This window comes from Macrotis lagotis, chromosome X (genome assembly GCF_037893015.1).
Source record: "Macrotis lagotis isolate mMagLag1 chromosome X, bilby.v1.9.chrom.fasta, whole genome shotgun sequence".
Lineage (NCBI taxonomy): Eukaryota > Metazoa > Chordata > Mammalia > Peramelemorphia > Peramelidae > Macrotis > Macrotis lagotis.
Genome location: NC_133666.1, coordinates 454,389,773 through 454,417,732, shown reverse-complemented (window position 1 = coordinate 454,417,732; position 27,960 = coordinate 454,389,773). Strand labels below are relative to the sequence as shown.

The 27,960-nt window shown below is 36.4% G+C and overlaps 1 long non-coding RNA gene across 1 annotated transcript; it reads left to right on the top strand.

Moving 5' to 3' along the window:
- The first annotated feature begins 564 nt into the window (after nucleotides 1-564).
- LOC141498441 (uncharacterized) lies at nucleotides 565-17,973 on the top strand. The gene is made up of 3 exons (XR_012471643.1): nucleotides 565-701; nucleotides 2,182-2,382; nucleotides 10,634-17,973. It is a non-coding gene; the product is annotated as an uncharacterized LOC141498441 (long non-coding RNA).
- The last annotated feature ends 9,987 nt before the right edge of the window (nucleotides 17,974-27,960 follow it).

Below are 27,960 nucleotides of genomic sequence, written 5' to 3'. Positions count from 1 at the left end.
TCACTGATTTCAGGCATGAAGGACCTTGGAATTGAAGGGAACAAGGATGTTGAGAGATTATTTCTAAGATGAATTTTTTTAGAACCCCAGGAATCTTTATTTTCTAAGAGACAGAAGCTTAGCATTTCTTTTGAAAACAAAAGACCAAAGGATATTGAAATACTAGCTCCAATTCTCTTTCTCTAGATATGGTCCTCCTATACCAGGACAGCTCTGGTTCACAAGGTTTTCCTATCTATAGGGAGATGATTCAGAGGTTCAGAATGAAATAAAAATAAAGTTCTCAGAATCTTAGGAGACCATTCCACTAGGCTCATCCTTGCTTCTTTGCTGGGGCTCATCATTTCTTCATTGCACCTAATAGTGAGAACGAGTATTTCTCTCATCCTAGTTTATTTTTTTCATGTCTCTCCTTTTCTGTGGAACTGGGTTGTATTCTTGCTACAAGCACAAGAGTCTCAACAAGATCTCCCTCCTCCTCCTCCTCCTCCTCCTCCTCCTTCCTGCCAGAAATCATACAAAAAGCCCAGGCATTTGAAATATTTCCATTCTAGAAGAGGACTCGCTTCTCTCCACACTTGTAGTATTTGGCAAACAGAAGCAGTGGCAGCCTCAGCAGCAGAGGCATCCCGGACGTCTTGTTCCAGCCCAGTTTTCACCATGGAGCAGTGGGAAAATCCACCAAGGTTACGATCCAAAAGGTGGGTCGTTTTCTCTCCCTCCAACCCTCCCCCACTAGTCGGCCTGCCAACCCAGCTCCGCCCCCACCTCCCAAGTATGTGATGGGTGGGTGTTTTCAAGGAGTGTGTTTTGGATGAGGGCAAGCATCAGCTGCCTGGTATCAGTGAGCTGGCTCCAGTGGGGCGGGATGGAGGCAGAGCACAGCCAGGCTCGGGAGGGTCAAGTACAGGTTGCTGAGCAGGAAGGAGGTGGGGGGGGGGGACGGGAGAAAAGGGGAGGGCTGGGTCACTCCTCTCCCCACTTTTTTTTTTTGGTATAGTGAAGGGAATTTTGGGACTATTCCATCAGTGTGGTATGTCTGTATAAACATCATTAGCCTCTAAGAGCTGACGCTCTGTAGAATTTCATTTTTCCTTATAAATTGCCTCTCACAATTAAAAAAAATAACTCGTGTATTAGAGCAGTTCATGTTTTTGGAGAAGATGGGTGATATTTATTTTCTTGCTGCCTTTGATCTCTAATAAAGCAAAGAGCAGGGGTCATAGGATCAGAGCAGGGAAGGACCTTAGAGGTCATCTAAAGTAGTCCTCTCAAGCTCAAACAGAAACCTGGTCATTAAATCATACATAAGAACGTACATTTAAAAAAAAAACTGGGAACATCTTTATTAAGTAACATTTAATATCAGAAAAGTAAAACTACTTCTCCTTACCACAAATATATAATGTTAGGGCTTTGGTCCTTTTCATTTAAAGGTCCTTTATCAAAAAATTTCATTTTTAAACTTTATTCAAATTGAATTAATTATTCCCATGACCTATCCACATAAATATATAGAAAGAAACTGTAAAATAAGCAAATACTAAACATTGTTTTTATCAATCTTGGTTTTCATTTTGTGGAGTGGTATACCATTTAACATATCCTTGGCTTGCAATGGATACTGTATTGACTTAGACAACCACATATTTATATTATCTCTGTTCTATTGTATTTTTATTTATTAGATATTTCCCAGTTATATTTTAATCTGATCAGCTATGCACTTGGGAGTCTTACGTGATTAATAACTCTGATCTAGAGATTTTATAGATGAGACCCCAAAGATAGAATGATTTTCCTCCCAAACTAACCAGATATCAAGTGGTAGAAATGGATTTTGAAATGGATGTACTTTCTACAAATTTCAACAAATGTGATATTATAAAGGAAAAAGACAAGATTATTTCCAGGGCCCTTTCTCTCCTCTATTCATTTGTAAATGATTTGTTAGTTTAGTCATGTGGGTGAGTGTTGTGGGTACTTTGATTCAAGAAAGTCCTCATAAAATCATAGATTTAGAATTAGAAGGGACCTTAGCAGTCATAGAAGGAGTGTAGCTAGGTGGTACAGTGCATAGGGTGCAGGACCTGGAATCATGAAGACCTGAATTCCAATTTGACCTCAGACATTTACTAGCTATGGGACTTTGAACAAATTACTTTATCCTGTGCTTCTCAGGTTCCTCATCTGTAAAATGAACTGGAGAAGGAAATGACAAATCACTCTGTCTTTGCCAAGGAAAGCCCAAATGAGGTTGATTGAAATGACTGAATAACAAAAACAACAAAAAGAAGTCTAGGAGTCCAGTCTTCTCACTTTACTAATGAAATGGCTAAGGACCAAAGAATTTAAGTCACTTGCTCAGGGGCACACAGCTAAGTAAGTATATGAAGTGGGACTTGAACTCAGGTCTTCCTGATTTTGAGTTTGATGTTCTATCTCTCCTCCTCCTTCTTCCTTCTTTCTTCTTTTCTCTGTCTCTGCCTCTCTGCTCCCCTCTCTCTCCCTTTCCTCTCTCCCTTCCCTTCCCCTCTCTCTTTCTTTCCTCCATCTCTCCTCTTTCTCCCTCTCTCTCCTTTCCCCTCTCAAATTGATCCAGAAAAGAATTTTCCCCCTTAAAGATGAGCTGGCAAATATTGTCATTTTCAGGTTAAATTTTAGAAGGGAGATGTGTGTGTGTGAGCACACACATGTGCACTCTTGCTTAAGCAAGGCCCCCAGAATCTTCTTCTATTCCTTTGTCTTCACAAATTTTGTTCTGTTTCTCTTGATACTCACTGATGTTGGTAGTTGTATTATCATATGTCTTTAATATTATTCTGAGACTGCAGAGCCTGGAGTAGACTTCTTTGCCTTTCCTCTGAGACTAGCCCTAATTCATCTTGTATATATCTCTGGTTTGCATGTTGTCTCCCTCATTAGACCACAAGTTCCTTGGGAACAAGTACAGTTTTGTCTTTTTTTCCCCTTTCTTTGTATCTCCAGTTCTTAACATAGTGCAGGGTCTACTACAGTAGGTACTTAATAAATGTTAGTTAACTGACTTTGTATCTTTTCATAAGGAACCTCTTAGGAAGCTCCTTGTTTTTTAACTATCTCTAGGCTATATTTTCTAGAAACATCTGTTATCTATTGTTTTACTGTTTCCCAACCTTACTCATTCATTAGAAGAGCAAAGTTATTCTCAATCTCACTTCCAATTTTCCTTCAAGTTAATGTTCTCCATCCATGACATTCCATCTTATATCATCATTCATTGCTCAGTTCTCATGCCTGGAATGTTCTCCATCTTCCCAATAGAATCCCTAGCTTTTTTCAACATCCAGGTGTCACCTTCCTCCAGGAAAGCTGCCTTGATCCTTGTAATTATTAGGACTCTATCTTGTAATTGCCCCATCTTCACCTCCCCAATTACTTTGGACTTATTCTATATGCATTTTGTGGACTTAACAGTATAAAACTATTTAAGAGCACTGGACTTGGAGTTAAGAAAACCTGAGTTTAAATCCTGCTTCATTCATTTACCAGTTTTGCGAACATAGGACCCTTCTCATTCTCAGTTTCCTTTTCTGTAAAATGGGGATTAAAAAGAATACCTACCTCAAAAGTTTGTTGCTGTGGGAATGAGATAACATATTTATGGTGCTTTACAAACCTTAAAGTATTGTGTAAATGACAAATGATATTATTATTATTATTACTGCCGAAGGGCCAATGTGGCACCTTGGATAGAGAGCTGGTCTTGGAGACAGGAAGATCTGGGTTCAGATTCTGACTATGATACCTACTGGTTGAATGAACTATAGCATCTGACCCCATTAGAACTTGAGGTCACAGACTTTTTTTTTTTTACACTTCGAGCATTAAACATAATGTCTGACATTTCACAAGCACTTAATGTTTGTGGAGTAGATGACTGTCTTAACCTCCAAGTGGTCTTAATCTCTGAGACAAATTATAGAGATGTCCACCTGCACCTAACATAGTACTGGAACATAGCAGGCACCTCCTGAACACTTTTGGAATTGAATTGTCTCATAAGTCTTACAGTTCTACAGTTTCTCTTATGTTGTATTATTTCTTTCCCTGTAAGTTCAGAAAGTTCTGTGCTAGAGACAAATGGTGATTTTAGGATTTACTTGGTTTATGTGTGGTAGAACCACAAAAAATACATGAATTAAAATGTTAACCTTCGAAGCTATTAGGATTTTAATGTATGGTATGCAATTCACCCAGTCCAAGGAAGGCCTACAACTCAGGGGACTAGGATCAAAGCAGTTTTCTAGATTGCTGGTCGCAAAATTGTTGGATTTTCCATATATAATCCCACTGTTCCCACTCTCCCCCATCCTCTTTATGCATGAAAAATTATGTTAGTTCAGTTACTGCCAAGTTATTTTTGCAGTAACCTTGCTCCTCATTTTTAGATTCCCTGTTTTCCAAGTTCCTATTGCATGACTGTAGTAACGCCCACTGTTCCTCCTGCTGAATCTCTCTAGTTGGTTCCCTTGTAGAAACTTTAACACAAACTGGTGTCAGAACATTCTGTTTGTCCATTTCCCCCTACACATAAACCAGAGATAGAGCAAATTGTTGGGTGTTTGCAAATTAAAACATTGGGCTGACTGATGGCGCACTGTGATGTTCTCTTCAGTCCCTGAAGCAGGGCCATGAGCTGTTTACCCTTGGTGTTCTCTTAAGAACAGACTATACTGTACATTACAACTCATGGAGCCCCAATGGAAAAGGACATGAGTTTGTTATGGACAAACAAGAAAGCTTAAGGCCATTCTGGTGTCTGAATAAATGTAGTCAGCAAAAAGGATTGCACCATGGCATAATGATAAATAGATCTCTATGATAAAATAATCATAACAATGCTCTCATCTTTCTGTTTAACAGTTACTTTTCTTCAAATGTGATGGACAAATTACATCAGATTTATTATCAGAAACCCTGCTTTTTGACAGTGCACTAGGAATATTGCTATATTAGTTTTGCTTTGATGGAGGAGTTAGAAGGATATTATAATATCATTATATATACATTATGAAGCATTGCCCATTTTATACTTTCCAAGACACAGATTGTGAGTTCTTCAGTGAGGGGGTCTTATATTTCTCTGATTCAATTCAATTTAATTCCACAAACATGTACTAAATGCCTATTCTGCCAAGTACTATCCTTGGAGACAAAGAGATATATTCCACAAACCCTGGACCCAAGGTACACACAGTAAAGTAAGAGAGGGACATGGACAAAAACGACCATGATACAAGAAAAAAAGTAGTAAGTACAAAAGAAAAGTCTAGTAAAGTGCTATGAGAAATTTGAGGAATAGATCTTAGATAAATCAAGAACATCTTTATTATGAATGATAATATACAATGGGTTATGTCCAGAAAGGACTAACACCTCTGGAGCAAGGGCTAATGAGCCCTTTTCATGGCTGCTCATCCACCTTTGATGTCCTCCTTCATCCAAATTTCAACTTTGGCTCCAAGAAGCTGTAGCATGCAAAGAAGCCACACCCAGTAAAGCTATCTTGACAGATGGGCTAAACCAGTTTGAGGGTAACTGATTGTCTTTAAAACTTTTGGTGAGTTAGGGGAATGTCTTCACCAAGCATGTGAAGTCTTCCCCCTGCAGAATGGGTGGATAAGAACAATTTGTTCCAACTGTCAGGAAAGACATTCAAAAATGCTATATCCTGGGTCATTACCAGTTGTGATTTTTGTCCTACCATTGGATTTTGATGACTCAGGAAGAGAGAGTGAGGCTGATGACTTGTGCCGCACTGTCTCACCTAAATCCATTTCGTGTACAAGTCAAATCATCACCTATAATGTCATTGATGTTCTTCAAAAATGAAGAAATAGTAAGAACAATATTGTATTAGGTAACAGAACAGATCATATATTATGATGTATTAATAATATATAATATATGGATAAGATAAAATACTATATTATATAATGAATTATATTATATTATATTATATTATATTATATTATATTATATTATATTATATTATATTATATTATATCATATCATATCATATCATATTATATTATATTATATTATATTACATTATATTATATATCTATATAATATGACACAATTTGTATAATATCTATATATAATATGACACAATAGACATAGTATATTTAATGATTTATAATAGATTTTATAATTTATGTAATATGAATTATATTTTATAGTATAAAATTATAAATCAGTGGGTAAATATATAAATAAATCACATATAATAGCTGATATATTGTGCTTTCTTAGAGCCTGCTGTGGATTAGCAGAGAGAAATCTGGTCCTGCAGTTTGGAAGTTCTGGTTCAAGTCCTGTTCTTGAAAGAAATTGGCTATGTGATCCTAGGCAACTCATTCGCCCTCTCAGTGCTTCAGGCAAGAGATGGAAACACAAATCTAATCTAGGCTAAAAAAATGTGTATTATACATAATGGGTACTTAATAGAGACTAATTGGATTGATTTCTGAGTCATCTAGGCTCTATATTCTAGGGCCTCATTCTCAGTTCTGGATATTACATGTTAGACGGACGTTGATAAATTGAAATCTTTCTAGAAAAGTTCTAGGGAATTTGAAATCATTTTAGATAAGATTTAATTTAAGGAAGCGAGGAAGTTTAATCCAAAGATGAAGAAGGGATATCCATACTTTCTTCAGGTTTTTGAAAAGTTTTCATGTGATAAAGATAATAGAATTATTTTTGCTGTTCAGTTATTTTTCAGTTGTGAACAATTCTTTGTGATACCATTTGAGGTTTTCTTGGCAAAGTTAGTGAAGTGATTTGCCAGTTCTCCAATTTTCAGCTCATTTTACAGATGAGGAAATTGAGGCAAACAGAATTAAGTGATTTATTTGCCCATGGTCACACAGTTAGTAAGTTTCTGAGGCTGGATTTGACATCCTGACTCCAGGTCTGGCATTCTACCCTCTAAGTCACCCACCTGCATTACCCCAGTTATTTGATGTTAAATGGCAGAACCAAGACTAATAGTTATATGTTGCTATGAAGCAGAAGTTCAGTGGAGAGAACTTCCTGCCAATTCAAACTGTCCATAAATGGAATGGACTGTTGTAATAAGTTCCCTATTGCTGGAAGTCTTTGGAAATGTAAACAGGTTTCATGATTTGTGTTAAGAGCTAAACCAGATGACTTCTAAGACCCCCTTCCATCTCTAAGAGTCTAACATAAAAATTTAAAAATATCTCTAAAATCAATGTCTCTATTTATAAATAAGCTATACATCAGGTATAAATAAACATTACAATTTTATAGATGGACCCTGACTTATACAGGTGGTAGAATCCTAGGAATGAAGTTTGAAGGGTCTGAGCTTTATTTCAAACTAAGTAAGTTAACAAATGCATGTTAAGTAGAGATATGATGATGAGCAAAGAAGGAATCAGACACAGAGTCCAGGGAGGAATAACAAGAATAAGCATAGTTGTCAGGGTTTGGAGGAGGAGAAATGAACAATCAGAGGAAAGGGATGATGGGAAGAGTGATCTTCCAGGGTGACAATGTTTCTGGGGCTTGGTGAAAAAAAAGAATTCAGAGAGTCAAAAACAGAGCCCAGGGAGCAGTGAATCTCTGCTGGTCAGGGACAGCTAGGTGGCACAGTGGATAGAGCACTGACACTGAAATTAGGATGATTCCATCTTAAATTCAGTCCCACTTACTAGCTGTGTGATCCTGGGGAAATCACCCTGTTTGTCTCAGTTTCCTTATGTGTAATAGGAAATGAAAAACTACTCAAACATCTATGCCAAGAAACAGGGTCATGAATTGTCAAACACAACTAACGGTCACAAAAAATATTCATCTTTAGAGACAATCTAGACCAAAGCCTTACAAAAACAGTGGGATTTTCCTTATAGCCAATCCTTACTGACTGATACTTCTTCCTGAGGAAGACAAAGCAAGAAACTAGCTGATGGTTTTAAGAGTTTTTACCTTGCTTATATTACTGACCTGGATGTCTCATCTCATTGATTTCCATGGTACTTATGAGTTTTCTCCATAACATGAGAGTCTTTGAGAAATGATTTTTAGACCTTATCCTGATCTTTTTCACTGGGATTCTCAAGGCATCCATAACTTCACCCATTTCCCCAATTGCTGGTGCTTTTCTTTCCCCTTCCCCCATCATTTTGTACATCTTTTGAATATGTTTTTATTTGCTTATTTATATGTATGTTGTTCCACCTTCAACCCAATAGAATGTGAACTCCTGAAGGTAGAAACTGTATTTATTTTGTTTTAGCTTTGTTATCTAGTATCTGGCACACAGCATATTCTTTATAAAGGCTTTGCACATAGCAAAGGTTAAGAGAGATCTTCTTTTACCATATATTCAACATATGCTGTGGGAAATCTGGAGAAATTCACATGGTGAGGCTCTATAGTAATTGAATTTACTTGCATGGTTTATAGGAATCAGCCTCATAATCCCTGTTCTTACCTTGTTTTATAATTCAAAGGGTAGAAGAGTCTAACACATACAAAACAATGAGAAAACAATGAGGTGCTAAATTTGGTTGTACTGACTTCAAATGATACAAAAAGAAGGAAACCATTTGGAAAGCCCAAGCATGGGATTGAACAATTGAGTAGCCAGGAATCTAGAAAGCTGTTATGCTAGTAGTCCATAAATTTTCTTCCTGGGCCAAGTAGATTTCTTGTTTTTCCTCATTAACTCAGAAAAGGGGGAGAATAGTGTGAATGCTAGCCATTAAAGGTTCTAGACTTGCTTGAATTCAAAAGTTATAGAACAGTTTATTCTTAAACTTATTCTGTTCTAAAATAAATGTCCCTCCCCAAACTAAAATTCAAAAATACAACAAAAAGGAAAGATTATATGAAAGAGGTGGGGTTGAAGAGGATCCTTGAAGGACTGACAAGATTAGAGTAAGTGGAAAGGAAAACAAAGGCTATTTAGGATGGGAAGTAGGACATCCAGAATTCTTAGAAGCATTGAGAAGTTGATTCAGTTAGTTAGCAAGAATTTATTAGGCCCTTGTTATAGAAAATGCTATCCACATTCAAAAAAAACAACAACTCAAAAACCTTTGGAGTCTGAATATAGGGCAAAGCGTTCTATGTTCACTTTTGAACATTTATTTTATGTTTTTTTCTATATTTCTCATGGCTTTCCCCACCTTAGTTCTATTTCCTCTTTCTCAACATGACTAATATCGAAATATCTTAGCACTATTGTACATATATAATTTATATAATATTATTTGCTGCCATGGGGAGGGTGGTAGAAAACTGTGAAACTCAAAAGCTTGCAAAAGGATGAATGTTGAAAACTACATTTGCATGTAATTGGAAAAAATTTAAATTAAATTGTTTAAATTCAAAAAATTATTAGATCTTATTAATATGTAAAGCATTACAACAAATGCTGAGAATGCAAATACAAGCAAAAAAGAAAAACAGATTCGGGAGGTTACATTCTAATGTTAGAAACAGCATAGAAAGGGAAGGTGGGCTGAGATGGATGATTCTGGAGCAGTGTACCTAATGGGTATTGTAAAGATGACTGACCTGAGCATCCTCCTTAAATGAAGAATCATCCAATTAGAAGGAGGAATAGAAAGATGTTCCTTGCCCTCAATAAGTTTACCATCAAATGAGGAGAGACAAAACACAAAAGGTAGCAAGAAGTAGAGAAGACTCCAGGGTGTACCTGGGTCAGTGGAGATGAATCCTGGTAGAGTAGTAGATGCAAAATGAGTTGCAGGTCCAATTTCTAGCTTCTATAAAGGAAGGCATTGGGAGGAGTTTGGAACTCTATCCTCCAGTTCTCCAATCAGAGGGAAGAGGAGACTGAGGGAAGTGGTGTCAATCAAGGCTTGAATTAGCAGCATGGTGATGAGGTTACAAATGATGAGAGTGCAAAAAACAAAATGCAGCTTTAGTCTCTGACCATCATAAAATGATATTCACTGCCAGGAATTGAGTGAGCAGGCACAGTAGGCAATGTGACAGGCTACATAAGATGACATAAATATCAGACGGTCAAACTTTTCCAGCTTTTCAGTACTCACAGCTCATCAGTTTTCCTGCCTACTTTCCACTGACTTCCAGAAGCTCGAGATGGATTAATTTCCCCCCTACTCTTGTTCAAGTCCTTGAGGACTAGAGAGAGTAGCAAGCACAATTCCACATGCTGAATTGAGTTGTGAGGTGGCAGACGGGAAGTGGAAATAGGAAGCAGTTCTATATGAAATATGGACTCCTGAGGGCAAGTTAATAGATTGAGTGGCTGCCTGGAACATGCCCAGAGGCTAGTGCTGAGCTACCAGGACTTATAATGCAAGAAAATTCCAAATGTCTTTTATTCTTCTAAAAACACATTACCAAGTCTGAGAATTCTCAGTGATGTTGATGCGCTGAAGAACCTTTCTAGGACTCATGTCTTAAGTGACCATCAAATCCAAGTGGGAAAAATGGAAAATAAGATATTAAGGTTAATTCAATTTGACAATTAGGAACATGTGAATAGCACTATACTTATCTCTAGGGAAACAGACAAGAACAAAACAGTCCTTGACCTCAAGGTGTTTCCATTTTTTTTTTTAAGGGGAAACAGAAGATTCAGAGAAAGGACCTTCAACATTTATATACCTCAAGGTACCATTATTTTTTAGGGGAAACAGAAGATTCAGAGAAAGGACCTTCGACATTCATATACCTCAAGGTGCTTCCATTTTTTTTTTTAAGGGGAAACAGGGAATTTTATAGAAAGGAATTTTGATATTTATATAATTTATATTTGTTGTACTGACCTATCAATGAGTATTTATTATACAATGTAAGGATTCAAATAAAAGATGAGACAGTCTGTATCTTCAGAGTTTTTATTCTTATTGGGGAAGATAATGACATTAATAGATAAGTAGATATTGGAGAAAATACCATTTGAACTTGACCTTGGTGCTTCTAAGAGGCCAGTGAGAAGAAAGAGCATTCTGGTAATAGGGGACTACTAATGCAAAGGGACAGGAATGGGGAATGAAATGTTATGACTGGGGAGTGATAAGATGACCAGTTTGACTTGGCAAGTGAGTGACTTGGGAAGATGGATGAGAGTGAAGGATCAACAATAGACCTGATTGACTAGAATCTATTTTACCTTATATCTTGTAAGTTTTTTCATATCATGCAATTTTAGTCTCATAATTACCCTATGAAACAGTCAGGATAGATATTTTTAATCTAAATTTTACAAATAAAGAATAAAGAAAGGAAACAAGAATTTACTAAGCATCAGACACTGTACTAAACATTTTACAAATATCTTATTTGATCCTCATGACAACCCTGAGGGGTAGATGCTGTCATTATTCACATTTTACAGTTGGAGAAACTGAGTCAGACAGAAGTTAAGTCACTTGTCTGAGGCTGCACAGAAGTATCTGCAGTTAGATTTGAACTCAGATTTCCCTTACTCCAGGCCCAGAATTCTCTCCACTATATCAGTTAGATGCTCAGGGAAAGTAACTTGCTCAAGGGCATAGGACTAATAAATTGCAGATGCAGCATTCTAATGTAGGTCTCTGGCTTCAAGTTAGCTGTTGTTTCTATAATACCATCCTGTCTTTCTTTTAAAATAGTAACTGGTTACTGATCAAGGTTGTCAAGGACACTAAAGAGAAACAGGATGTCCATCATGGAAAGTTTGTTTATCTTAATAACTATTGAGTATTATAGCACAGAGCATTATTGGATTTATCAAGCTGGAGACCAGTGACTTCATAAAACAGTTCTTTAGGAATGTACATTAACTTGTTGATAGGCACAAGACTGATTAAAGATCAGAGCCATTTATAGACTCTTTTTGTCCTGGCAAAATTAGAACAAATATGGGGAGATGGGTGTCTTTGAAAATTCTTCGGACAAAGGTTCATACAAAAGGAATTTCCTCAATATGAGGAAGTCAGTAAAACTTGTGTTCCTGCCAGCTCTGGAAAGAAATAACAATAACTTGCACTTTTTCTAATGATTGGCCTCAGTTCCACTGATCAAGAAATAGAAACTCAGAAAAAAGCTAAGAAAACTACCAAAGGTCACAGAGAAGGTTAATGATGGAGGTGGATATAATACTCAAGGATCCTAATTCCTTGGATAACTCTCTGCTGCAACATATGAGCCTTGGTGTTATAGCTTCTGATTGAATCAATCAGTTAATTCACAAGTACTTATTAAAAACTCATTGTATATGGGGCAGCTAGGTGGCATAGTGGATAAAGCACTGGTTCTGGAGTCAGGAGGACCTGAGTTCAAATCTGTCCTGAGACACTTAATAATTACCCAGCTGTGTGACTTTGGGCAAGTCACCTAATCCTATTACCTTGCAACCCTCTCCAACCCCCCCCCCCCAATAAAAAGAACTTATTCTTTGCACGAATTAGATTATTTGTGGGGAAGTTTTTTTCCCTTGTCAGGACCTATAAAACAGCACGATATTTCTTTTACCAAAGCAAATTTGCAATTATTCTGTAATCTACCATCATAGAGAATTCATAGCCTTATTGAATTATAGTTGGTAGGGACCTCAGAGACCATGTTGTCCAATTCTCAAGACAAATGAGCCAAGATCATATAAAAGGTAAGCAGGAGAGCAAGAGTTCAATGTCAGGGCTTGGGCCCCTCAGTTCAACTACTTTTCACTGCTACACACTTTCCTACCTTCATTGCACAGGTAGACAAAATAATAAGAAGAGTAAGTGATAATGATGGTGGTAGAATTTCTATTCTTTTTTTTTATTTTGCAGGGCAAATGGGGTTAAGTGGCTTGCCCAAGGCCACACAGCTAGGTAATTATTAAGTGTCTGAGACCGGATTTGAACCTAGGTACTCCTGAGTCCAAGGCCGGTGCTTTATCCACTACGCCACCTAGCCGCCCCTAGAATTTCTATTCTTAAAAAGCTTTTCATGACCTCAGGATCACATGTACACACAAATATATCTATATCTAATCAACATCGAATCTATCTCTATCTCTATCTCTATCTACATCTACATCTATAGTATAACTATAAAATCTATATGTAAGATAAATGAAAAGTAATTATGGGGGGAAGTATTAGCACCTGGGGGATCAGAAAAAGTCTTCATGTAGAAAGTTATGTTTGAGTTGAATTTTGAAGGAAGGAAACTATAGATTCTAAGGTAGAGGCTCCTAGGGAGCACTTTACAAGCAAGAAAAACAACTTGTGACCAAGTTGTTATTGTTGTTTGTCCTTTATTTTTGAAGAGGATCAAAAACATCACTGTGGTCATCCATCATCCATCCAGCTTGTACTAAAGTGCCAAAAAGAGAGATGAAGTTTCATAGAAGACAACCAGTTTAGGTGGACCATGGGGTGAATGTTATGTGATAATCACATAATAGATTTCAGAAGAGATTTTGGAGATCACCTCTGAATGGAGTAATACTAGGACTTTCTCTCCTTCCTATCTCCCTCACTCAACTTTTCATCTCCCTTTTACATGTTATCTTCCCTTATCAGAATGTAAACTCCTTGAGGACAGGGACAGCCTCCTTGATTGTATTTGGATAACTGGCACTTAGTGCAATGCTTAGCACCTAGAAAGGGCTTAATAAGTGCTTTATCTAATCTCTAAGGAAGTCCAACTTGTGCCTGAACAGAATCTCTTCTACAGCAACCTTGATAGAGGATCTCCATTTGAAGACCTCTAGTGGTAGCTAGGTGGCTCATAGAGCATTGGGCTCACAATCCTGAAGAACATTGCATTTCATGAGGTCAAATGCAGTCTTAGAAATTTAATACCCTGTGCCTCAGTTTCCTTATCTGTAAAATGAACTGGAAAGAAAATAACAAACCACATTTCAAAACTTTGTCAAGAAAAGTTCAATAAATAAAGGATCAGACTTGACTGAACAAGTGGCAGGGAACTCTCACAAGCTTTCCACTTTTGGTATGCTGTAATTGTCAGCAAAATATTTATTTAAAAGCAAAATATGTCTCTCTGAAACTTCTACTCATTAGTCTTAGATTTGCCTTCTGTTGCAAGCTGAAAAAGTTTTGTTTTCCACATGGTAGTCTTTCCAACACCTGATGACAATTGGTATGTCCCCCCAAATCTTTTTAATCATGCTAAACATTCCTACTTCCTTCAGCTATATGATATGATTTTTAGTCTCTTCAAAATCCTGGTGGAGTCTCTTCTTCTCTCCAGTCCAATTTGACTTCAAATCCAGTCCCTGGCACTAGTTGTGTGACCTTGGGTAAGTTATTTAATCTCTGTTTACTTCAGTTTCTTCAGGTTTAAAATGGGGTTGCTGTGAGGATCAAATAAGATCATATTTGTAAAGTGCTAAACACAGTGACTGACACATAGTAGGCATATAATGCCTGTATAAACCTATGCTATTTATATAATTTATATACGCAAATCCTTACTCCCTCTCACCCATGGAACATTTCACTACAAGGTCTTCCATTATCTCCTACTCATTGAGTCTGGCCATTCAATTTGTTCACTTATTTTATCCCCATTTAATTTTTTTTGTTTTTTCCATCTTGTTCACAAGGATGATATGAACAATTTCATTGTTCTAGGGAAGCACCAGTTTGGAAATTCCTTGATTTGAGACAGATTAGCAATTTGTTATTTAGTGCTTTAGAGAACTGCCTCTTATATAGAGAATTTCAGTAACTTCCTCATGATCACTTAGCTATTTGGACTTGAATCCAAGTGTTCCTGACTTCCAATTTAGTCGTCTATCCTCTCTCTCACTGATGACCAATTTCCTTTCTCATTGCTTAGAAATGATCCTCTTTATGATGTCATCTTTCAAAGAAACAAAATCAAGTTTACTAACCTAGAGTTGAAGAAACCACCCCTCCTTGAGTTCCACATTTTTTCAAGGATATTTAACAATAGCTCAACAATTATATCTATTTTTTCGGGATCTTGGGATATAGTTTGTTTGGCCCTGGCTAATAGAACATTGTGAAAACATCTAGGGTCTAGATTAACTCCCAGTTAATAACATCCAACAAGTTACTAAAATGTGCCAGGGATTCTGGCAGACCCTGGGAATTTAAAGACAAAAATGAATCGTTCTCTTCCTTCAAGGAGTTTACATTTTATTGGAGATTATTTATGTATATACATAGAAATTTTATAGGGGATGGAGTGTGTTAAGAAGCATTATCAATTGGTGATCTGGAAGACTTTGTGTGATGGGGGCAGCTAGGTGGCATAGTGCATAAAGCACTGGCCCCGGAGTCAGGAGTACCTGGGTTCAAATCCGGTCTCAGACACTTAAGAATTACCTAGCTGTGTGGCCTTGGGCAAGCCACTTAACCCCATTTGCCTTGCAAAAAACTAAAAAAAAGAGACTTTGTGTGATGCTTGAGTTGAGTTATAAGGGAGACTAGAAATTCCAAGAATCAGAGATTTTTAGATTATATTCTGTATACCAGAGTAAAAACTTGGAGAAGGAAAATAGAACCTCATGCATGAGCAAGAAGGTAGGTTTGGAAGGACTGTACAGGATATAAAAGAGGAATTCATAACAATTCTGGAAAGGTAGATAGGAACCAGGTTGTAAAGACCTTTAAAAGCTAAATACTTGGTTAGAGGCAGTTAGATGGAGCATGGATAGAGTATTGAATTTGGAGTCAGAAAGACCTTGGTTCAAATCTACTTTCAGACTCTACTAACTGTATGGTCCTGGGCAAGTCACTCACCTTCTGTCTACCTCAATTTCCTCAGCTATAGAATAGGTATTATAATAATAATAATGATAGCAGCAAACTTCCATGAGTTTTGTGAAGAACAAATGAGAAAATGTTTGTAAAGCACTTAGCCTGTGATAATCATATAGCGGACACTTTTAAAACTGCTTATCCTAGGGTGGCTAGGTGGCGCAGTGGATAGAGCATCAGCCCTGGAGTTAGGAGTACCTGAGTTCAAATCCTGCCTCAGACACTTAATAACTACCCAACTGTGTGGCCTTGGGTAAGCCACTTAACCCCATTGCCTTGCAAAAACTTTAAAAAAAAAGCTTATTCTCTATGTCTTGATCTTAGAGGAGAAAGGAAACCATGAAAGTTTATTGAGTAAAGGAGTGATAAGTTTAGATATAAAAGGACCTAAAATATTATCTAGTTCAGGGCAGGTGTTAGAGTGGATAGAGCACTGATTCTGGAGTCAGGAGAACCTGGGTTCATATCCAGTCTTAGACAGTGATTGTGTATAATCTTGCCTCCAAAACTATCATCTACTTCTACCTCCTCCATTTTATATAATTCAGAAACTGTTGACCTAATTAGGTATAATCCTAAACTTGTGATAGATTCAATTTGTTATTGTACATTCATTTCAATTATGTTTGACTCTTCATGATTCCAATTAGGGTTTTCTTGCAAAGATACTAGAGGGGTTTTTCCATTGCTTTTTCTCTGCTTAGCATCAATAGAGTAGAAACAAGTAAGAGGAAGACATCTCACCTATCCTGTAAAGAAAAGAAGTTTTTGGTGGTTGTCTGGTCTGGCAACCTATTCTCTATGGAATCAATTTACTCTTGAAATCATGTTCATATGATATAATTTCTTGTTTTGAACAGTACAATCCTATTAGCTTATAACATAAAATTAGGTTTGGTTCTGAGACAATGCAAAAGAATGAAATGGGGAAGGAAGGGTGACTCTTTTCGGTTGTTTTTTTAAAAACCCTTTTCTCTATCTAGACTGTGAAGAATAAAGAAGAAGATGCCTCCTTTGGGAAGCTGTGAGTCATTGTCTTCCTCATTGTTGCATCAGTCCTGGAATATTAAATATTAAAATATTAAAAGTTAGTACTGAAATTCTATAAAGTCAATTTGATAGCTGACCAATATACCTTTAGCTGTGGGAAAATATTCCCTAAATAAAAGTTTGAGGCTATGTATGCTGACCTAGTTCTCTGTTTTATGTGTACCATCATGATTGATTTTCAACATACTATTGAAAGAGTGTTGAATTGAGATAGAAGACTTAGATTCAAGTTTTACCTATCTGACCTTGGACAAATCATTTCTCTGGTCCTCAGTCCTAGTTTCTGAGGATCTTATGGTTCAATAGGAGAGAGATATCTTTTTTTTTAGGTTTTTTCTAGGCAGTGAGGTTTAAGTGGCTTACCCAAGGTCACACAGCTAGGTAATATTAAGTGTCTGAGGTCGGATTTGAACTCAGGTACTTCTGACTCCAGAGCCGGTGCTTTATCCACTGAGCCACTTAGCTGCCCCAAGAGATATCTTTCAAAGAGATATGTAGGAAAAGACAGTGTACATGATAAACTGGAGATTATCTCAAGGGGAAAGTACTAACAATAAGGGAGATTTTTTAAAACTTAGATATGAAAACCTTTCCACTAGGTGGTATAGTAGATAAAGCTTTGAGTACAGAATAAGGAAGATCTGAATTCAAATCTAAGATCTGAATTCACATCTACTCTCAGAGACTTACAAGTTCTGTGACTCTGAGAATTTGTTTATTCAATTATAAAATGAGGATAATACCTACCTTCCTGGGTTGCTGTGAGGATTAAATGAAATGATACTTGATAAGTATTTAGTACAGTGTGTCTGGCATACAGTAGGTGTCGTATAAATGTTATTATTATCCACTATTACATTTCTTCTTCACTTAGTTGCCAAATAATCTTAATCTATAGATTTCATTGTGTTATTTTGCTGTTTGAAACTTTTAGTGCTTCTACTACTTATGGGATAAAATACAAGTTCCATAACCTAATATTTAAGACCCTTCTCTATGATTTGGAACCAAGTAGCTCCTATGGGCTGGAAGAGCTAATTGTTAAATTGTCAATGTGAGCATTTATACCTTGGAAGTCAACAAACTGTAAATCAGAGCTTGATTTATGGTTTTGTCGATTAACTAGACAAAAGAGAATGAGAAAGTTTTTTTTTTAATAAAGTAGATTAAACTTTAAAAAGTAAGTTGTTTGTGCACCCCCCCCCCCCCCCAGAGCTGGTTGTTAAGTATTAAAAAAAAAAAGACAAAACAAAACCAGCACAGCTCTTTCTGAGTATTATTTCATTATTGTACTACTGAACAGTAACCTACTTTATTTAAGCCTCTATTACACAATCTTATTCTGAATTTATATAGACCAATTCCTGTATCTGGAATGAATACCATCTTCATCTCTTTCTCTCAAAATTCTTTTCTTCCTCCAACACTCTTGAGACAGATGATAGAATGCTGATCTTGGAATTAAGAAGATTTGAGTTCTAAACCTGCTTCGTGTCTCTCTGGTCAAGGCTCCTTTCCCAGTCTCAGTTTCCTTATCTGTGATATGGTGATATTAACTAGTACCTCTCATGTCATAAAAATCAAATAAAATCATGTGAAGAACTTTGGGAAAAAAGTATATAGTTGCTAGCTAATATTCATCAGAAGGTATCCCCATCAAAAAGTCTCTTTCCTTTCTTTAGATGTAACCCTGGTAAAAAGGTTTCCTCAAATAGAGATGACTTCATTGTCATCACCATCGTTTCAGCATTCCTTAACAAAGACAACATCCCAGTGACTTGATTTGACAAATCAATGTTGGGGTTTTGTTTTCTATGTTTTTTTCCTCATATAGTTCAATCATCACCCACTCTCTTTCTGAAAATGAGATGGTTTCCAAAAGCATCAAATTTTTATAAACTCTATTTTGTAGTAAAAATTGGATCTTTTTCTTCAATTGATTTTTATTTATCTTATCCATTGTTTCAGTGATGAATATTTCTGAAAAACAAGAAAAATTTCTCAAGACAGAGACCCACCCTTGTGTGAAAAAACTGATTATGTCACACAAGAGTGTGCACAGCTTGGTAACTATTGGAGTTAACACAGTTTCTATCAACACTTCCTAGGAGGCAACATAATGGAGATGGGGGAGCTTGGCTGTACTCTGGATGTGTCCAAATATAATTCTTGGGGAGCCCAAGTGAAACCCAGAAGCTGTAGGATTCCAGTAGGATTTTGGCAGACTTTAGTGAAGATCCTGGTACCCAAACAGAAAGTCAAGCCCCGGAAGTGTCACTTTGTGGTTTTATTGATAAATGAGAAAACCACTTGGTAACAATTAATATAACTCAACTCTCATGACCTAAAAGAAGTGTCAGCCAAATGGAACAAGAGTGTTTTCTTTTCTTTTTCCGGATGAAATTATTGTCTGGGTTTTTTTTTCTTTTGGTATGTGTGTTTTGTTTTCATTTATATTATATTAGATCCAGCTTTAAGTTCATTTTCTTGAAATACATTGAGCATATTGATGCATAGCCTAAGCTCAGGTTCAAATGTGCATCATTTAGGGATGTATATACACGATTATAAACATCTGGATATTTGAATACATGCAGATATTTGGCAAAATTTTCCAGCCACAGATTTGGACCTGCCTGCTTTTGAGTTAAGGCTAAAATGGATTCTTTTAACCCATTCACAGAATCAGAATCTTAGAATTGCAAGAGATGTTAAAGACAATCTAGAACAACATCTTATTTTTCTTCAGAAATCCTCTGGAATCCCTTTTGTGTGTGTGTGTGTGTGTGTGTGTGTGTGTGTGTGTGTGTGTGTGTATCTATATCTCTATATATCTATATCTATATATCTATATATATATCTATATATCTTTGTACGTCAGCCAACCACTTTTTTAATCCTAGCAGTTATAGGGAACTGAAACATGGGAGCATAAATTTACATGGATGGACCTCTTCAATCTACTCTGGCCCCCCACCCACTCACCCCTAAGTAAGTGACTTGACCCAAATGGGAAATGTAAAAGTTTAGATTCAAGCTATTTTTTTTTTTTTACTTCAAATTCAACTTCTTTTTCACTGTATCATGGATTTGGATTTGCTGGTTTTAAAATCACTTGATTTGGAATAAGAAACTCTGGGTTCAAATCTCTATCTGACTACTTACTATCTATATGTCATTCTCGAATTCGAACCAAGGTTGCTGCTGCCACAGTGCAGAATACTAACCTCTATATAATCACAACCTGCTAGGTGGGGCAGTAGATAGAGCACAGGTCTTGGAGTTAGGAGGATGGAGCTCAAATTTGGCCTCAAGCACCAGTCACATACTAGCTATGTGACCTTGGGCAAATCACCTAACCCTGATTGCCAGGGTTGATCCAGGGCTATTTCCAGTCATCCTGATTCATATCTGGCCACTGGACCCAGATGGCTCTAGAGGAGCACCTCTCACTCAAATCCAATGAACAGCCTTATCTGTAAAATTTTGGGGTTAGATCTAGTTAGTTATTAGGCTAGATCATTAGTCATGTCTAAATCTCTGTGACCCCAATTGGAGTTTTCTTGGTGAAGGATAGTGAAGTAATTTAACCATTCCTTATCCAATTTATTTTAGAAATAAGGAGTGGAGGTAAACAAGGCTAAGTTATTTACCCAGAGTCACACAGTTAGGAAGTGTCTGAGGCTGGATTTGAACTTAGGAAAATGAGTTTCCCTGGCTCCCAGTCTCATGCTCTGTCTTCAATGCTACCTATTGGGGAGTTAGACTGGATGACTCTAAAGTCCATTCTAGCACTCACTTAGGCTATCAGATCTACTTAACTACATACTGAGGCACTGTATGCTATTTTCCAGAATATTTTAATTGAAAGCTCATTTGTACTGAGATTTCATCCTTAAAACCCCCTCTTTTGATTCACATTAAAAACAGCCTATTGTATCTCCCAAATGAAAATACCTGCTAATTTGTTCTGTCAGAACCCTCTCAATCTGTACCCTCTCCAGAACAGATTTCCTCTATAGATACTTGGCTCAATCCATCTGCTTTTCCTGCCTTTGTTCTTAGTGATGTTTCTATCTCTTCCATAAGCATACATTTAGATGAGTATGGTAATTCCATTATCCTTGATGGTGAAAATAGTTTGTTGAAATGTTTTTTGTACCCCAAAATTATTTTCATATTTTTTCTGCTTGTTATTTTGTCTTTGGGTTAACTGTTTAGATGGAATTCTTGCTAAACTTTCTTTAAATAGCTCTTACCCTTCAATATTTCTCCCTGTTTTACCAAATAATACTACTTTTAATTTCCTGTCATCCTATTTTGGAGTATATTATGGAGAAGTTTACATTCTAGCTTGGTGTTCCCTTTAGCGGCCTTCTCTCTCTGTTAGGCAATTAAGTCACATTTTATGACTAAGGTATTTTATGTGCCTTTCTGAGTCCCTTGTTGTGGCAATTAATTTATGTTGGTTAAATTCCTGGGTGAAAATGTTTTATTCTTTATCAATGTCATTTCTGTTGACCATCTCCTGCTTTGGACTTTCAATGACTTCTTTACATTATTTAGGGTCAAATCATATGAATTGTATGACTTTTTTCCCCTAATTTTCTTCCTCCCCTGCCCCTCATCAGACAATTCTAGCTCTTTCACCAATAAGAAAAATCTTTTTAGTGTAGTAGGCAGTTTCATTTTTAGGGTGCCTTTGGTGCTCCACTATTCCCATCTCCTACCATTTCCTCTTTTGAACAAAGTGTTTATGGTAGTGAGGCATGAGGCCACTGTATAATCTTCAATGCCTTTGGTTGGGCCATTTCTTTCTCATGAACTCTTGTATTTTTCCCTATCCTTATCTTTTCTCTCTTTGCACTGAATCTCTAAGGGTCAGGGGGTAGGTTCCTTTGATTTGTAGGGTCAAGTCAAGTTCTTTTTTAGCATTTCTGTATCACTTCATGTGTGGAGTCATGTTGGTGCAAAAACTAGTTATTTTTATGATTGTCTTTTTGTAATTGCTCATCTTTAGTACTGCCTTATATGCTGACTAAATGTCTCATGAAATATGTTTCTTGTAATCTCTGAGCATCTAATAAAATCACCAGTTATTATAAATACTAAATATATACATGGAAGACACCTCATTTTAGGAAGGCTTCAAAGATGTATCTCATTCTATTGAGGAAAATGTTTTGAAAAAATCAATATGAAATAAATCATGTTCCTACACCTCTCAATTTTGCATCTGCTCTCCTGTAGGAAATATCATCTATGAAAGTCAATCTTTTGCCTATTCATATTTTCATCAAAAACACCTCTGATGAATATATAACTCATTCTCATAAAGATCTTATGGCTAAAAAGCAGGCAAATAAGATCATAACTATATACCTTGAGAACCATTATAGACCATGTAGTATTCATTTTATAGAAAGGAAACAGATCCAAAGAGATAACATTATTTTCCCAAGGTCATAATGATAGTAAGTGGCAAAACTGGGACATGAACTACAGTCTTTTAATAAATCATGTATTTAGTCAGTTCTAGTCATTTTTTCTTGTTACATGTTTCAATATCATCACTAAACACATTGTTTTGGGGGATGGTAAAGCCTAAATGTGGTGGTTCCACTACTGTTGCCAATAGGAATGCGATTTTCATGAAAATAACAGCAGATCTAATCCATTTTGCATTTTTTGTTCTCCAAGTTTCTTTTACAAATGTTCTTCAGATGGTTTACTTTAGCAACATTTCACACAAAGTTCCCTCTAGGCTTTTTTCTTTTACAATTTGTTTTACAATTTGTTGTCTGATATTCACTGTACTCTTTCATCAGCTTCCTCCAAAATGTGACCGTATACTAAAATCAATTAAATATTAAGAATATTACATGTTTGCTGGGTTAGCACATTTGGAATCTTTTTCTGTCTCTTCCTTATGGCAGCTATTTTATATGTATTGGTATTGTCCAAGATATAGGAAGGGTCCAATCCAATCAACATTTTGTGTTGTCACAATCAACATTGTGACATTGAGTGTCAGTATGTGCAACATATTGTGATGGGCACTGGAACACAAAAATAAGTTCTAATGAGGATTACAACATGTACAGATATAAATGAATATAATTTGAGAAGGGATAAAGCATTGACATTTAGGGGATCAGTTAAAAATCAATGTTTTGAACTGTCCATTTTTCTATTTTTGAATGGACAGTTCATTTGAATGGGCTAAGGTGGAGCTGTTATTTATGTGTTATCTTCTCATCTTTATCCTTTCTCTTAATTTGTTGTTTTCTTTGACCCTTGCTCTAACCATCAATCATGGGAAGGCACAGAAATAATCCCGATGTGGATGTGATGACTATATCTATGCATGCATCAAGAGCTTAATAGATGTTTGTTGTTTTATTTGAATCCAATTATTTCTGCTTGCTAAAATATAGTCAATTTCCTTTTTTTTTAAAAAGAAGTATGCTATATAGTCCCCCACACCAACATCTTACAAATGTATTCTTAAGGGAAATATTTGTAATGAATAGTGATAAAACTTCTGAATATTTCATTTCTTCATCCAAAACCATCTTTTATAGTTTTTAGCATCTTCCTTGTGCACATTTTTCACACTGAAGTCACAAAGTATCAAGATATTTGCTAATTTAATTTGAAGAATCTTCTCACATTTTTCTACAGAATTTCTCTAATCTTTTCAAATTGGATACTAAGTTATACACTTTTATCTTCTGTTTGACCCTACTCAACAAACATATCACAAAGTTAGATGATTAAACATTCCATGAAATATTGTTTGTTTCTTTAGGTAATAATGAAACTGGGGTGACTATGTGGTGCAATTGATAGAACACCGGCCCTGGAGTAAGGAGTACCTAAATTCAAATCCAGCTTCAGACACTTAATAATTACCTAGCTGTGTGGCCTTGGGCAAGCCACTTAACCCCATTGCCTTGCAAAAAAAAAAAAAACCCCTAAGAAAAAAGAAAAGAAAAAAATAATGAAACTAATTCCACTACTCCTCTATTCCCCAATCTGAGGAGAAACTGACTCATCTTAACAGATAACTATAACAGTCTTTTAGCTTCTGATTGTGTGTCAAAGTGAAAACTTGTTACTGGACATCATGTATTGATATGTCTGCTATCCCTGCAGCAGATTGGGTAAACAAAGAGAGAAAAGATCATTACCGGTTAAGTTGTTCCTTAGACAGTAAACATATGCTTCCATTATTAAAGCATTTTTAGTCTTTGAGAAGAGAGAAAATATCACTCTGCTTGCATATCCTTGAAGAGCCCAGACTTAAATCCATGTTGTGATGAAACATTAGAGTATAATTCATTGAAAAAAAGACTCTCCCCTATACTTATCCCAACCCAGGCATAGACAGAATACTATTCTGGATTCCCAAGCATTTTTTCATAAGATTTAGTTTATCCTTCCCATCACAAAGTTTTATGACATTCTTTTGTATTTGTTCTTGCTTATGTGTCCCTCTTTCTATTTTGGTACATATCCTTTTGATAACTAACGCCTTGTGCATCATCTTTATTTCCTTCTCTTTCCTTTTTAAACAGGAGCTTACCATTGGACTCCTTGCCCTTTCAGAGCAGTGATTATTTCATTTCTTTCTTTGCATTTGTAACCACCTACTTACCACAGGTCCTGAAATGTAGTGGGGGCTTACTAAATGCTTATTCTCTGTTTGTCTGATTGCATTGGCAGAGATTTCTGTTTGAGAACCTCCTACCACCTCAGCTATCTTTCTTTTTTTTTTTTTTTTTGGAGATTCACATCATGAGACCATCTTTATATTCTCTTGGAACTTTTGAAAATATGGTTTCCTAAAATGTGTACATCTGACACATCTGACTATGCCTAGTGTCTCCATACTAGTTCATGAGTACACTAAGATGACACAGTCCCTTTTTCTCAAGATTTCAGTTATTTCAAAGTCATTAATTTCTCCTTTAGTTTGGCACACAGTAGCAATTCCTCCTCATTAATTCATCTACATTTGGAGTTAAAAACATTTTTGATTGCATTTTAACTCCCATAAAGAAGATTCAGGGCAACTAGATGGCGCAGAAGATAAACTTGTTTCTAGAGCCAGAAAGATTCATCTTTCCAGTTCAAATTTGGTTGTAGACACTTATTAGTGGTGCATTCCTGGGCAAGTGACTTAATTCTGTTTGCCTCAGTTTCCACATCTGTAAATGAACTACAGAAGGAAATGGCAAATCACTCCAGTATCTTTGCCAAGAAAATCCCAAATGGGGTCACAAAGAGTTGGACATGATTGAAGAACAAAAGAATTAAAGCTTTGTGGGATTTGTGTAGGCTCAAAACTCAATTTCACAATTATAAGATAGAGGAAGGCTGGTTTGGCAGTAGATCCTTTAAAAATGAACTTAAAGCTTTAATTGACCACAAGTTTAATGTGAAAAAAAAAACAATATGAATGGTTTCTGCAAAAACCAGAGCAGGCTTCAACTGTGTAAGTGTAATGACCACTCTTATGTTGCAGTTAGGTGTGGAAGTCTAATCAATCAAATAATTTGGCTTCAGCCCCCATTTCATTTTTAGCCACTTCTTTGCATGTGCCTAATTGTATTGCTGTATTTAATCAAAGTGATAAAATATGGAATAATTTGATTACTCTGAGTATTTCATCTGCTTATGACATCTATTTATTTCATTTTCCACTCTTAGTAAAAAAAAAAAGAACCCTATTGAGGTTAGTATTTATTGACCTGCCTCCTGTCAAGATACTATTAAGAGACATCCTATTTTCCAGAACTAAGGCCCAGCATGTAAGCTGTACCCTGAGCTTGGCATAACAGCAATCTTTTGCACTCACTCTTTAGATGATCTCACCTTCTGGCAAAATCACATAAGTACTGTATTGACCAGCACCAGGTGTTCTCTGGGTTTAGGCAAGTCCTCAGACAAGCTCAGATAAGTCCCAGTTATGAAGCCTTGCTATGAATCAAACTTGTCACATTTTTGCTGACATATTGTCAGGGTGAAGCTCACTCTGTAGTCATTAGTATAAAATTGAGATTTGTGTACACTAAAGTGGGTTCCCCTGCTGGGAGTAGAGTACCCGACAGATGTGTCTAATTTTCCTCCTTTCTTGCAAGATGTTAACTTCACTTTGAAATTAAATTTCAATTTGATTCCTGACTCTCCTGTCTCTGGTTTTTTCTGTTCAGCTTCAGTCATCACAAGTTATAGGCAGCTAAATGGTGCAATGGATAGAGTATTGGCCTTAGATTCCAAAGGATGGGAGTTCAAATCCAGCCTCAGACACTTTTCACTTAGCTGTGTTTCCTTGGGCAACTTTGGTTGCCTTGCAATCAGGACCATCTCAGTCATCCTGATTCATATCTGGCCACTGGACGCAGATGGCTCCGGAGCAGAAAGTGAGGCTGGTGACTTAGTATAGCAACCTATCATTCAAATCCAATTCATGAGCTTGTCGTGGCACCATCTCCCTGATGTCATGGGCTTCTTTGAAAATGAAGGACAAAAAAAAAATACATGTTATACCAATTAGAGACCAATTTGGTTCAGCTGACATCCCTAGCCATAGCCTCCTTAGTTCAAGTTGGGGATATATGATGGTTGGGAGATGTTATAAATGTTCAAGTTCTAAGAATAATTAGAGTCTGGGATAGAGGCTGTTAATTTATGATTAATAAAGAAGGTATTAAAGATTTGGCTATAAATATATGATCATTAAATTTGCATAGGCAAACAAAATAACCACTTGTTGCTATCTAGGATCTGAAACTTTACTAAGTCTGCAACTTCACTACCACATTGGGATAATGATGAAATACCATAGAGACTATGCCTAATTTGTGTTATTTGGAGAAGATAGTCTAATGCTCTTCATTGCAGCATTTCAAGTATGGTCTTGGACACTGGGTCCCTTTCACCTTTGAAAAATCATGTTATCCTCTAGCATCCTGTATCTATGCTCTATCACCTCTCTCAGTGATTGATTCTTGAGAGACAAACCAGGGAAATGAAACTATGTCTAAGCTTCAGATAGATTGACCCTATTATCTTTTGTTCTGGTTGGACCCAGGTAGTATATGATATAACTTTGAGTACCACAGTTTAAGAGAAACTAATGAAACTAGAAGACATCAGAAGAAGGTGATCAGCATGATGAAAAGTCTAGAAAATAAACCTTATGAGAAAAGGTTAAAGAACTGTTTTAGCAGAAATAAGAAGAGACCAAAGGGAGCTATTACTGCCATCAGGATTCAGGTCTAGGATGGACTAGATGACCTTTGAGGTCTCCTTACTCTGAGATTCTGTGGTTCAAATATCTTCAACTATGCAATGTGGCAATTCAGGGAACTAAATCTAGCATAGATGCTACATTTGAAATCAGGAGGTCTGGGTTTGAGTCAAGGCTATTTAACCCTGGACAAGCCCCTTAGACCCTATGAACTTCACAATCCTTATTGGGAAAATGGAGATGGCAATAATTATTCTGCCTTCAACACCAAGTTATAGAGAGGAAAGCATTTTCTAAATCTGAAAGGACTGGAGAAATGTGAATTTTTATTATATGAGTTATGATTAATGAGTATTAAAATATGGTCAGAATTCTTTTCAGTCAAACACTAGCCAGCTGTTAACTCATAAAGCATGTTTGGAGGACCGAACTCCACATTTTCCAAAGATTTTTAAAATTCTTATTCCAGGAAACCCATGAAGTACTATTGATGAATTTATTACAGCTAAAAAAAAAACCCTGTATACTTTGTACTTTTTTCTATACCCTGCCGACAAGTCAAACCAATTCTCTTGATTTATGCCATCACTCAGGGACAAGCAATGTATGAAAGTTTGGGGATGTTCAACTGGTGTGTGATGGAGAAAAGATACATGAAGAATTATAAGAATAGTTTAGTGTGAATACTTCAGACAAACTTAGCAAATAGGAAATTCTGTTGGAGTATGTATATATCTGTGTTATATATACACATACACAGACATTATATGTAGTGTATTTATATACACATATTATTAGAGTATGTGAGTATAATATGTATGTAAGTATATAAAAATAGACTCTAAAGAAAATATATGG